This window comes from Hyperolius riggenbachi, chromosome 3 (assembly GCF_040937935.1).
Source record: "Hyperolius riggenbachi isolate aHypRig1 chromosome 3, aHypRig1.pri, whole genome shotgun sequence".
NCBI classification, from domain to species: Eukaryota; Metazoa; Chordata; class Amphibia; order Anura; family Hyperoliidae; genus Hyperolius; species Hyperolius riggenbachi.
Window position 1 is genome coordinate 113,865,775 of NC_090648.1, and position 13,258 is coordinate 113,879,032.

A 13,258-nucleotide genomic window follows, 5' to 3' on the forward strand; every position below is an offset into this window, starting at 1 on the left:
TCATAATAAGCATTCCGGTTTAATAGAACAAATGGACAATCCCCTGCTCACATACCCCACGCATTCCGCGCTTACATACAGGTGCCATGCATGATTATTATTGATTAATAACGGGGGTCCCCTTCTAAGATAATCATATTGCTTTGGATATTGCTCAGCAGTTCTGGTGATGTAGCTGACAGTTCCCTCATACACTGTCCACTTTGGGAACTGGCATATGGAATACAATTAAGCTGTTGGGATGTGATATATCCATAGAGATAGAAAAAGGGTAGATCTCACCGCAGTGCAGGAGAATAGCGTCTAATTCACTCCTTTAGTGCAGGCATCACTGCTCCGCTTGGTCCTATAGCATGGCGACACTAGTCCTGGAGCCCCTCCATTGGTCTCTATCCTTCCGCTTTGTTAGATAGTAAGGTCGCCTCCTCTCCGTTCAAGTCCAGCTGAAACCAGAGGCCCCCGGCGGGGCAAGCAGCGGGGAGAGAGACCTAAGACGCTCAGACATTCAGCGGTGTGGGAGCGTGTCCGGAAGCTCAAGCTGCGTGGCTCCGCCTACCGACGTTTCGCGTCATGTGTGACGCTTCATCAGGGTGTGTCCTCCACATACAGCAATCCAGTTAAAAACAGTCTGATGGCCAGCCCCTTCATCACGTATACTGCGTGAGTCATGTTATGACAAGCTGCTTGATAGGCTGTTAGCCATACACACATACGGGTCACACAAAAGTTTAGATTTGTAGAAACAGGACATAAATAATAAGTTCACCAATATGGCAGAGGATGATTCAAGGCACCTAAATAGGAATATTGGCCTTATGTATGTTTTCACCTCTCCCACGCTGGGCAAGTCCACTAATCCTATTGTATCCAAACTCCATAAGAATAACATAGAGCCGTATTACAACATAGCAAGGGGAGGCGGGACACTATTCACATCACAGGGGTATCAGATAGATTATATTCTCATCTCCAGTATGCTTATCAAACTTTACTGGATTCATGGTCCTGTACTTCATTAATTACATGGACAGTGTCTCACAACTCATGAGGTAAAAGTCCTGATAGGGGGATACCTTTTTCTCTTGGCACCAATAATGCATGACACCACCATTCACTGCGGGCTCACATACATCCCTCCCCTCAGTAATACCTCCGAATCCGCAAGAATGGGGTTAGATCCAATTCTGCATTTAGGCCAAAGGGGGCCACAGTATTTAATTTGAATATCCAAGATGCTTCCTTACAGTACAGCAGCTCATCAAAATCCCCCCTTCTTGCGGATACCTTCAACCTATAGATCCCCTTAACCAGGGTGCCCGTTATGTCATTGTTATGATGTTCCCTATAATGCTCATAAATACTCCCTACTGCTTTCCCTCCTTTAATCTTGCCAAAATGTTCTAACACCCGCTCTTTCATAGCCCTTTTTGTTTTACCAACATATTTAAGTCTGCACGGGCACTGTATCATGTACACAACACGTGTCGTACTGCAATTAATAAAAGATCGTATATCATATTCTACATCACCCGTGCTATTTTGAAAAATGTTTGTTCGTTCAATAAAGGGGCAAAGTTTACACCCACTACATCTAAAGGACCCATTGGGTATACTTCTCTGCAACCATGTATCTCTGTTGGTACTATACTCACTATGGACCAGTTTGTCCTTCAAATTCGGCGCTCTTTTGGCAGTAAGGAGTGGGCGTGGGCCTACCACTTTGGCTATCTCATCTGAGGCTGTTAAGATCGGCCAGAATGCGGACAGTAAGTTCCGCAATTCCTGCCAATGGGTGCCGTAGCCGGTCACGAGCCGCATATGTCCCTCCCCCTCCACACTGGACCTCCCTCCACGAGTGGCCAGAAGATCCGCTCTATTTAAATTCCACGCTCGTCGCAACGCTTTCCGTAAGACTGAGTGCGTATATCCGCGTTCACGAAAACGCCCGTACATGTCTCTGGACTCTTTCCGGAAGTCCCCATCATTGGAACAGCTTCTCCGTAACCGGAGAAACTGTCCATAAGGGATACCTCTTTTTAATGAGGCTGGGTGGTGGCTGGAGGCGTGGAGAAGCGTATTACCCGCAGTGGGTTTGCGGAAAGATGTGGAAGTTACTCTGTTTCCCTCAACTCTAAGACGCAGGTCCAAAAAGGAAATCTCACTACCATATGTGTACGTGAGTTTGATATTACGTTTGTTAGAGTTGAGGGCAGAAATAAACAAATCCAATTCATCCACGCCCCCACGCCATGCCACCAAGACGTCGTCTATATACCGAATCCATAGGGCGACGTGCGCCCCAAAGTCTGGGTTAGGGAATACATCCCTTCGTTCCCACAATCCCAGGTGCAGACATGCATATGCAGGGGCACACGCCGCCCCCATAGAAGTACCACGCACCTGACGAAAGTATTTCCCACAGAAGCTGAAGCAATTCTGGGTTAAAATTAGGTGCATACATTCAACTAGGAATTCATTGTGGGCCCCCGCAGAAGGATATCTCTCGTGGAGGAAGAAGGACATTGCCCGAAGCCCGTCCTCATGCGGAATCGAGGTGTATAAAGACTCCACATCGATGCCCACAAGGAAGGACCCCGGGGGCAGCTCGAGACCGGCAAGGACACCCAACACATCACGAGTGTCCTGAACATAGGAGGGCAGGGATCGTACTAGTGGACTCAATTTTTTATCTATGAATTGTCCTATTCGTTGGGTGGGACTGCCGACTGAGGATACTATAGGTCTTCCTGGGGGGTTAATTTGGGATTTATGCAGCTTCGGTAAAACATATATAGTGGGGATGTTGTATGTATCTACCCTAAGATATTCCCACTCAGTTTTGGATATGTGGTTATGAAACAGGCCATCATCTATCAAATCGTTAATCCTATCTTTTATGAGGGGGAAAGGGTTCTCATATAAGCGAGAGTATGTGTTTTTATCACTCAGTTGTCTTTCTATCTCATTAACATACATATCCTCGTCTAATACCACAATATTTCCCCCTTTATCGCTTGGCTTAATGATTATTTTAGATGCTGACGTTAATTCTCGTAGGGCCTCCACTTCTTCCCTGCTTAAGTTTTTGTTTTCAGGGGTTGGGGATAGATGCAATTTCCACAACTCTTTTTCTATGGTGTCTAAAAACACTTTGATGTATTTGTTTTGAGAAAGGGGGGGCATATAACTAGACCTAATACGCAATCCAGACGGGGGTGGTCCTATGCCACTGCATTCTTCAGGACCCGCTGCCGAGGGGGATATTTCCTCGTCCGCAGCCGGCCTTTCAAAAGCATTCTCATCAAATAACGTTTCCAGAGCGGATAACGTCTCCCTCTCATTTAATGTAAGACTCACATAGGTCTCTCTCTTATGGTCATCCAGGGGATTAGTATCACCATAAGTTACCCTAAGAAGCACTTTTCTCAGGAAGAGATAAATATCTTTGTAGATTTCAAATATATCTCCTGAGGTTACTGGAGAAAAAGACAGTCCCCTATTCAGGAGCGAGATATGTTTGTCCTTTAATTCAAAACTAGACAAATTCACAACATTTTGACTCCCAGAGGTCCTTAAACTGTTGCTTTTTTGGCTGTCTCGCTCCTTGTCAACCTCCTGTCCATCTCCTTCCCCAGTTCTATCTGAACCTGTTCCATCTCTTCCATATCTCTCTGTCGTTCCCTCCTCATCCTGTATCTCTCTCTGCTGTTTTCTCCCCTCCCTCCTTCTCTTCCTCCTCGTCTTCCTCTGTTTCTTCGTCTGCCTGTCCTGTCTTGATCTAAAAAAGTGACTGATTTTCTACTGCTGGCTCCCGATCCCTCTGAGTTGTCTGTATCGAAACTAGAGGCTTCTGTGCTTATTTGTCCCTCTGATCCTATTTTTCTCCGTCGTTTATTCCTCTTCGGGCTCCTCGGGAGCCAGCAGTAGAAAATCAGTCACTTTTTTAGATCAAGACAGGACAGGCAGACGAAGAAACAGAGGAAGACGAGGAGGAAGAGAAGGAGGGAGGGGAGAAAACAGCAGAGAGAGATACAGGATGAGGAGGGAACGACAGAGAGATATGGAAGAGATGGAACAGGTTCAGATAGAACTGGGGAAGGAGATGGACAGGAGGTTGACAAGGAGCGAGACAGCCAAAAAAGCAACAGTTTAAGGACCTCTGGGAGTCAAAATGTTGTGAATTTGTCTAGTTTTGAATTAAAGGACAAACATATCTCGCTCCTGAATAGGGGACTGTCTTTTTCTCCAGTAACCTCAGGAGATATATTTGAAATCTACAAAGATATTTATCTCTTCCTGAGAAAAGTGCTTCTTAGGGTAACTTATGGTGATACTAATCCCCTGGATGACCATAAGAGAGAGACCTATGTGAGTCTTACATTAAATGAGAGGGAGACGTTATCCGCTCTGGAAACGTTATTTGATGAGAATGCTTTTGAAAGGCCGGCTGCGGACGAGGAAATATCCCCCTCGGCAGCGGGTCCTGAAGAATGCAGTGGCATAGGACCACCCCCGTCTGGATTGCGTATTAGGTCTAGTTATATGCCCCCCCTTTCTCAAAACAAATACATCAAAGTGTTTTTAGACACCATAGAAAAAGAGTTGTGGAAATTGCATCTATCCCCAACCCCTGAAAACAAAAACTTAAGCAGGGAAGAAGTGGAGGCCCTACGAGAATTAACGTCAGCATCTAAAATAATCATTAAGCCAAGCGATAAAGGGGGAAATATTGTGGTATTAGACGAGGATATGTATGTTAATGAGATAGAAAGACAACTGAGTGATAAAAACACATACTCTCGCTTATATGAGAACCCTTTCCCCCTCATAAAAGATAGGATTAACGATTTGATAGATGATGGCCTGTTTCATAACCACATATCCAAAACTGAGTGGGAATATCTTAGGGTAGATACATACAACATCCCCACTATATATGTTTTACCGAAGCTGCATAAATCCCAAATTAACCCCCCAGGAAGACCTATAGTATCCTCAGTCGGCAGTCCCACCCAACGAATAGGACAATTCATAGATAAAAAATTGAGTCCACTAGTACGATCCCTGCCCTCCTATGTTCAGGACACTCGTGATGTGTTGGGTGTCCTTGCCGGTCTCGAGCTGCCCCCGGGGTCCTTCCTTGTGGGCATCGATGTGGAGTCTTTATACACCTCGATTCCGCATGAGGACGGGCTTCGGGCAATGTCCTTCTTCCTCCACGAGAGATATCCTTCTGCGGGGGCCCACAATGAATTCCTAGTTGAATGTATGCACCTAATTTTAACCCAGAATTGCTTCAGCTTCTGTGGGAAATACTTTCGTCAGGTGCGTGGTACTTCTATGGGGGCGGCGTGTGCCCCTGCATATGCATGTCTGCACCTGGGATTGTGGGAACGAAGGGATGTATTCCCTAACCCAGACTTTGGGGCGCACGTCGCCCTATGGATTCGGTATATAGACGACGTCTTGGTGGCATGGCGTGGGGGCGTGGATGAATTGGATTTGTTTATTTCTGCCCTCAACTCTAACAAACGTAATATCAAACTCACGTACACATATGGTAGTGAGATTTCCTTTTTGGACCTGCGTCTTAGAGTTGAGGGAAACAGAGTAACTTCCACATCTTTCCGCAAACCCACTGCGGGTAATACGCTTCTCCACGCCTCCAGCCACCACCCAGCCTCATTAAAAAGAGGTATCCCTTATGGACAGTTTCTCCGGTTACGGAGAAGCTGTTCCAATGATGGGGACTTCCGGAAAGAGTCCAGAGACATGTACGGGCGTTTTCGTGAACGCGGATATACGCACTCAGTCTTACGGAAAGCGTTGCGACGAGCGTGGAATTTAAATAGAGCGGATCTTCTGGCCACTCGTGGAGGGAGGTCCAGTGTGGAGGGGGAGGGACATATGCGGCTCGTGACCGGCTACGGCACCCATTGGCAGGAATTGCGGAACTTACTGTCCGCATTCTGGCCGATCTTAACAGCCTCAGATGAGATAGCCAAAGTGGTAGGCCCACGCCCACTCCTTACTGCCAAAAGAGCGCCGAATTTGAAGGACAAACTGGTCCATAGTGAGTATAGTACCAACAGAGATACATGGTTGCAGAGAAGTATACCCAATGGGTCCTTTAGATGTAGTGGGTGTAAACTTTGCCCCTTTATTGAACGAACAAACATTTTTCAAAATAGCACGGGTGATGTAGAATATGATATACGATCTTTTATTAATTGCAGTACGACACGTGTTGTGTACATGATACAGTGCCCGTGCAGACTTAAATATGTTGGTAAAACAAAAAGGGCTATGAAAGAGCGGGTGTTAGAACATTTTGGCAAGATTAAAGGAGGGAAAGCAGTAGGGAGTATTTATGAGCATTATAGGGAACATCATAACAATGACATAACGGGCACCCTGGTTAAGGGGATCTATAGGTTGAAGGTATCCGCAAGAAGGGGGGATTTTGATGAGCTGCTGTACTGTAAGGAAGCATCTTGGATATTCAAATTAAATACTGTGGCCCCCTTTGGCCTAAATGCAGAATTGGATCTAACCCCATTCTTGCGGATTCGGAGGTATTACTGAGGGGAGGGATGTATGTGAGCCCGCAGTGAATGGTGGTGTCATGCATTATTGGTGCCAAGAGAAAAAGGTATCCCCCTATCAGGACTTTTACCTCATGAGTTGTGAGACACTGTCCATGTAATTAATGAAGTACAGGACCATGAATCCAGTAAAGTTTGATAAGCATACTGGAGATGAGAATATAATCTATCTGATACCCCTGTGATGTGAATAGTGTCCCGCCTCCCCTTGCTATGTTGTAATACGGCTCTATGTTATTCTTATGGAGTTTGGATACAATAGGATTAGTGGACTTGCCCAGCGTGGGAGAGGTGAAAACATACATAAGGCCAATATTCCTATTTAGGTGCCTTGAATCATCCTCTGCCATATTGGTGAACTTATTATTTATGTCCTGTTTCTACAAATCTAAACTTTTGTGTGACCCGTATGTGTGTATGGCTAACAGCCTATCAAGCAGCTTGTCATAACATGACTCACGCAGTATACGTGATGAAGGGGCTGGCCATCAGACTGTTTTTAACTGGATTGCTGTATGTGGAGGACACACCCTGATGAAGCGTCACACATGACGCGAAACGTCGGTAGGCGGAGCCACGCAGCTTGAGCTTCCGGACACGCTCCCACACCGCTGAATGTCTGAGCGTCTTAGGTCTCTCTCCCCGCTGCTTGCCCCGCCGGGGGCCTCTGGTTTCAGCTGGACTTGAACGGAGAGGAGGCGACCTTACTATCTAACAAAGCGGAAGGATAGAGACCAATGGAGGGGCTCCAGGACTAGTGTCGCCATGCTATAGGACCAAGCGGAGCAGTGATGCCTGCACTAAAGGAGTGAATTAGACGCTATTCTCCTGCACTGCGGTGAGATCTACCCTTTTTCTATCTCTATGGATATATCACATCCCAACAGCTTAATTGTATTCCATATGCCAGTTCCCAAAGTGGACAGTGTATGAGGGAACTGTCAGCTACATCACCAGAACTGCTGAGCAATATCCAAAGCAATATGATTATCTTAGAAGGGGACCCCCGTTATTAATCAATAATAATCATGCATGGCACCTGTATGTAAGCGCGGAATGCGTGGGGTATGTGAGCAGGGGATTGTCCATTTGTTCTATTAAACCGGAATGCTTATTATGAATGCTGTTTTTGATGGCTACATCAGTTTTTTGCTTAGGCAATTTTAATTTTATAATCGTATGTGCTTCCATTTGATGTGTATGTCATTTTGAGACTTTTCTTGCATGTTCCCAATTGCTTAAATAAATTTTGATACTTGATATATTAAGGTGGCTTATAACCTATTTTTGGTCAGTTACCTAGTTGAAACAAGTAAAAAGGATCAGTGTTCTCCCCAGAGCCTTTCAGCTGGGCGGAGCGCCCACCTGACCCTGCCCTCCCGCCCGGCTGCCGTTTGCCCTGGCCTGTAGCAAAGTTACTTCCTCCTCTTGAATCATTACAGCAGCAGCGGCTGTGTCTGTGCAGCCAGCTCGCTGTCAGGGACGCTCTCTCCACCCTCTTCCCCAGCTCCCTTCCTAGTGTAGAGTAATGGAGGGGCGGGGAAAGGTCCTGTTAAGTTAAGCAGGAGAGATAAAGTTGTACCGCGGGACGCCTGTCTCTATTCATTCCGACCGGCAAGTCTCCTGTCATTACGGGGGAGGGGGGCTGTCTCGCAGCCGTTGCTGTGCTAAATGCCTTTTATATTCAGACAGCACTAGATTAGCTTCACACTCTTGCACAGTACTGACCTCCCTAATGACTGGTGAGACGTGGAGAGGAGAGCTGTAACGTTGCAGCAGATTTCTGCTGAGATTATAAAAAAAGGTGACATTACTGACCTTCTTTCTACAAAATAAAAAAGCAGTTTAGGTGCAATCTTAGCTAAACTTGGAAAATGCTTGCAGTTATTACATTATAAACTACAAAGCAGATGATCCAGCAGCCTCCCCCTTCTAATATTCATAGCAGAGTACTTTCATGCTGGATGATTGGCCCCCTTAAAAGTGTGTGTACAGTGTGTGTGTGTACAGTGTGTGTGTGTACAGTGTGTGTGTGTACAGTGTGTGTGTGTACAGTGTGTGTGTGTACAGTGTGTGTGTGTACAGGTGTGTGTGTACAGGTGTGTGTGTACAGGTGTGTGTGTACAGGTGTGTGTGTGTGTGTGTACAGTGTGTGTGTGTGTGTGTACAGTGTGTGTGTGTACAGGTGTGTGTGTGTGTGTGTACAGGTGTGTGTGTGTACAGGTGTGTGTGTACAGGTGTGTGTGTGTGTGTACAGGTGTGTGTGTGTACAGGTGTGTGTGTGTACAGGTGTGTGTGTGTACAGGTGTGTGTGTGTGTGTGTACAGGTGTGTGTGTGTGTGTGTACAGGTGTGTGTGTGTGTGTACAGGTGTGTGTGTGTGTACAGGTGTGTGTGTGTGTACAGGTGTGTGTGTGTGTACAGGTGTGTGTGTGTGTGTACAGGTGTGTGTGTGTGTGTACAGGTGTGTGTGTGTGTGTACAGGTGTGTGTGTGTGTGTACAGGTGTGTGTGTGTGTGTGTGTACAGTGTGTGTGTGTACAGGTGTGTGTGTGTGTACAGTGTGTGTGTGTACGGTGTGTGTGTGTGTACGGTGTGTGTGTGTGTACAGTGTGTGTGTGTACAGTGTGTGTGTGTACAGTGTGTGTGTGTACAGTGTGTGTGTGTACAGTGTGTGTGTGTACAGTGTGTGTGTGTACAGTGTGTGTGTACAGTGTGTGTGTGTACAGTGTGTGTGTGTACAGTGTGTGTGTGTACAGTGTGTGTGTGTACAGTGTGTGTGTACAGTGTGTGTGTGTACAGTGTGTGTGTGTGTGTGTGTACAGTGTGTGTGTGTGTGTACAGTGTGTGTGTGTGTACAGTGTGTGTGTACAGTGTGTGTGTACAGTGTGTGTGTGTACAGTGTGTGTGTGTGTGTACAGTGTGTGTGTGTGTACAGTGTGTGTGTGTGTACAGTGTGTGTACAGTGTGTGTACAGTGTGTGTACAGTGTGTGTACAGTGTGTGTACAGTGTGTGTACAGTGTGTGTACAGTGTGTGTACAGTGTGTGTACAGTGTGTGTACAGTGTGTGTGTGTGTACAGTGTGTGTGTGTGTGTACAGTGTGTGTGTGTGTACAGTGTGTGTGTGTGTACAGTGTGTGTGTGTGTACAGTGTGTGTGTGTGTACAGTGTGTGTGTGTGTACAGTGTGTGTGTGTGTACAGTGTGTGTGTGTGTACAGTGTGTGTGTGTGTACAGTGTGTGTGTGTGTGTACAGTGTGTGTGTGTGTGTACAGTGTGTGTGTGTGTGTGTACAGTGTGTGTGTGTGTGTACAGTGTGTGTGTGTGTCTGTTTTTATCCTGGTCTGTCCCCCACACATCCAGTAGTACCTAGCTTATTCCCCCCCCCCCCCCTCTTGAACCCAGTGTGACCCTCCCCACCCGGCTACTTTTTTATGCCACCCGGCTGGAAAAATATTCTGGGGAGAACACTGAGGATGCTAACCAGGCAATACAAAAGTTAAAATCTCTATTACTTTTCTTGTTTATAAATGATTATTCCCCAGTTTAGCTGACTCTTATTTGGTACGTTGCCGCACAAAGGAAGTTGCAGGGCATGCTGTTTTTTTTTCTTTCTTTCCCCTCAGACTTAACTAATACAGAAGCAAAAAAGGACAACTCCACATGCCCTGCAACTTCCTTTGTACGGCAACGTACCAAATAAGTCAGGTAAACTGGGGAATGATCCTTTATAAACAAGAAAAGTAATAGATTAACTTTTGGATTGCCTGGTTAGCATCCATATTACTTGTTTACCAGATTAAAAAAAAAACTGATTTTTGATTTTATGCCCGACAGTTACACTTTAAGTGTTGTGTTACTTACATAGCACTGTGTGCCTTTTAATCTACAGTACCCCAACCCATGCCTTCCTCGTGTGCTGTTCAATTGTGATGTTGCAGAAATGCCATCACAGAAAATAGACAAGTGTTGTGCACAGGATCTAAGCACATAAATTGAAAAAAACCTACATAAACTAGACTATGGATTTTAAGTGCCAGAAATATTTATAGTCCTAATTCACCCTGGCATATTCTTCATTGTTGGTAGAATTGAATAGGGGTCTAACTCATAAGTCATGCAACATTCATATTTAATGCAGTTTTTCTGGAGACAATTTATTCTCTCAACCTCCCTGGTATTCAATTTCCCCAGGATTTCAGGTGCAAAAAGTGATCCAATTTTCATAACCTTTTTTTCCTGTAACTTGCCAAAATGTGTCAAGCAAGGGTCTAGTATACAGGGCAGGAGAGTACTGACGTGTATGCACATCCATACTGTTCACGGCATGATTTGTATTGATGTGCATTACCGCTAGGGAGGCTAAACAAAAAAAAATCAAAAACAAACCTATGACACTGATCCTTAAAGGGGAACTTCAGCCTAAACAAACATACTGTTATTAAGTTACATTAGTAATGTTAATTAGAATAGGTTATATAATCTCTTACACACCCTGTTTTAAAAGAACAGGCAAAGGTTTGTGATTCATGGGGGCAGTCATCTTTGTTATGGGGGCAGCCATCTTTTTGGTTGAAAGGAGGTGACAAGGAGCAGGAGACACAGTTCCAACTGTCCTGTGTCCTGATCACCCCTCCCAGCTGCATGTGCTAGGCTTCAAATGTCAAATTCAAAATGTAAAAAAAAAAAAAAATTGCACCAAAAAAGCAGAATGAGAACGTCAGAAATCCCATTATGCTTTGCACAGCATAAGGGGAAAACTGCCCGGGCAGTTTTCTTCTGTGCAGCTAAAAATGAGGCTTGTATAAGAGAAACAGTTCTGAAGCTGTGAAACTGTTAAACACCAGGCCTTTTCAGTGCTGCGGAGTCTATTTTTTTTTTTTTTAGTCTGGAGGTTCACTTTAATTTGTTTGCTTGTATTATTGACTGTCAAAAGATTAGACCCCGGAACTAATTGATAATGTTTGTTCATTTTGTGAAAAACTTCAATAAACATTGTTAAATTGTTGAAAAAAAAAAGGTGGCTTATTGGGATTGTGAAAAACTGGATTTGTGTCATGCTTATTTGCAGTTTTCCAAACAAAATGTGGTTTTCTAAAAACAAAAAACACCTATGCATGCATGGCAGCAAGTGTGAGCGAGACAGGCGCACAGAGGGGAGCTGCTCATGCGTGGTTATGCATGACTAACTGAGCCTCCAGCGGAAGGATGGAAGGAGCCCAGAGGATGCAGAGGGACCTTGCAGGCTTGGGGGGGCTGCGGTGTTGAAGGAAGCGCCAGGTAAACGTCTACTGCTTAGGGTCCCTTTAACTCAGGCAACTGCTCATTTGTCTACAAACATGCAGGCAGGGGTCACACTTACCGGCTTTCGTACGCGTTTTCTGCACAGAAAGACTGACCAACTGAGAACTCATGTTAATCAATAAGCAAGGTCACACTTTTAAGAGACACTGAAGCGAGACAAAATCTCGCTTCAGCTCTCATATATAGCAGGGGCTTGTGTGCCCCTGCTAAAACGCTGCTATCCCGCGGCTGAACGAGGGTCCCTGACCCCCTAACCCACCCCCCGCAAACCTTGGTCGCAGACTTCTCTTCCTGGAGGCAAGGGCTAACTGCTGCAGCCCTGCCTGATAGACGCGCATCGCTGCCTCTCCCCCGCCCCTCTCAGTGAAGGAAGACTGAGAGGGGTGGGGGAGAGGCGGAGATACGCGCTGACAGATGCACGTGGGGCAGGGCTGCGGCGGTTAGCCTTGCCCCAATGCGGAAGCGCTCCCCCGCATTACGGAGGGGATTTGGGGGGGACGGACCCCCGTTAAGCCGCGGGATAGCGGCGTTTTAGCAGGGGCACACGTGCCCCTGCTATATATGAGGTCTGAAGCGATGCAGATTTCGCATGCAGAAAAAAACTGACATCTTGCGCAATTTGTCAGTTTTCTCTATAAATTACATTAGCTGCTGTAAGGCAGGGGACACACTTGCCTTTCAGTTTTCTGCAAAGTGTAGAAAACTGAAAGAAAAGTGTGACCCCTGCCGCAGCGTTCTATAACATTTTGTCATTGTTTGCAAAGTGGTTATCGGGCAGCAACAAACTGACATTTTGCGACTAAGTACAGCTGCCATGCTTAGGGCTGGTTCAGATGGACAATTACTGTTGCAGAACTGGTCTGATGAAAGATATTGCAACTCAACATTTTGCAACTTGCCCTGTATGGCCTGTGCATAACTGTGCATGTGTCATCTTTTGCTTATTCCGGTGGTAAGAATTGCAACCGCCTGTGTTTATTTCCCTCTGGGGAGGGATGGGTTATTAGTTGCCCACCAAAGAGGGCATTATTTCCCTTCGTGGGCAGGGTCGTAACAATAGACCCTGCAAGGGGTGCAGCTGCAGGGGGGCCCAGAACCATCGGGGAGGCACATGGGGGCAAAAGTTTATTTTCCCTGTCCTTAGAGATTGAGAACTAAGGGTGCAGAGAGAAAAGGCCTTCTGCTCACTGCACAATTGTTCTGATGACTGCATCTGGTCAGCCACTGATAAGGAAGCATACAAAGTTTTGCAGACAGTCACTTTGTGTTCCGCTGGGTTTTGTTTACAGTGCTGCTTTCCCCCAGACTTTCTACCCCTCCCCAAGTGCTGTGTATTGTGGTGATGCTTGAG

The 13,258-nt window shown here is 45.9% G+C and overlaps 1 protein-coding gene across 1 annotated transcript in view; it reads left to right on the forward strand.

Annotated features, from left to right (window-relative positions):
- TMEM230 (transmembrane protein 230) overlaps nucleotides 1-13,258 on the forward strand; it is a 608,298-nt gene that overhangs the window by 576,320 nt on the left and 18,720 nt on the right. The gene's annotated exons all lie outside the window — the stretch shown is intronic.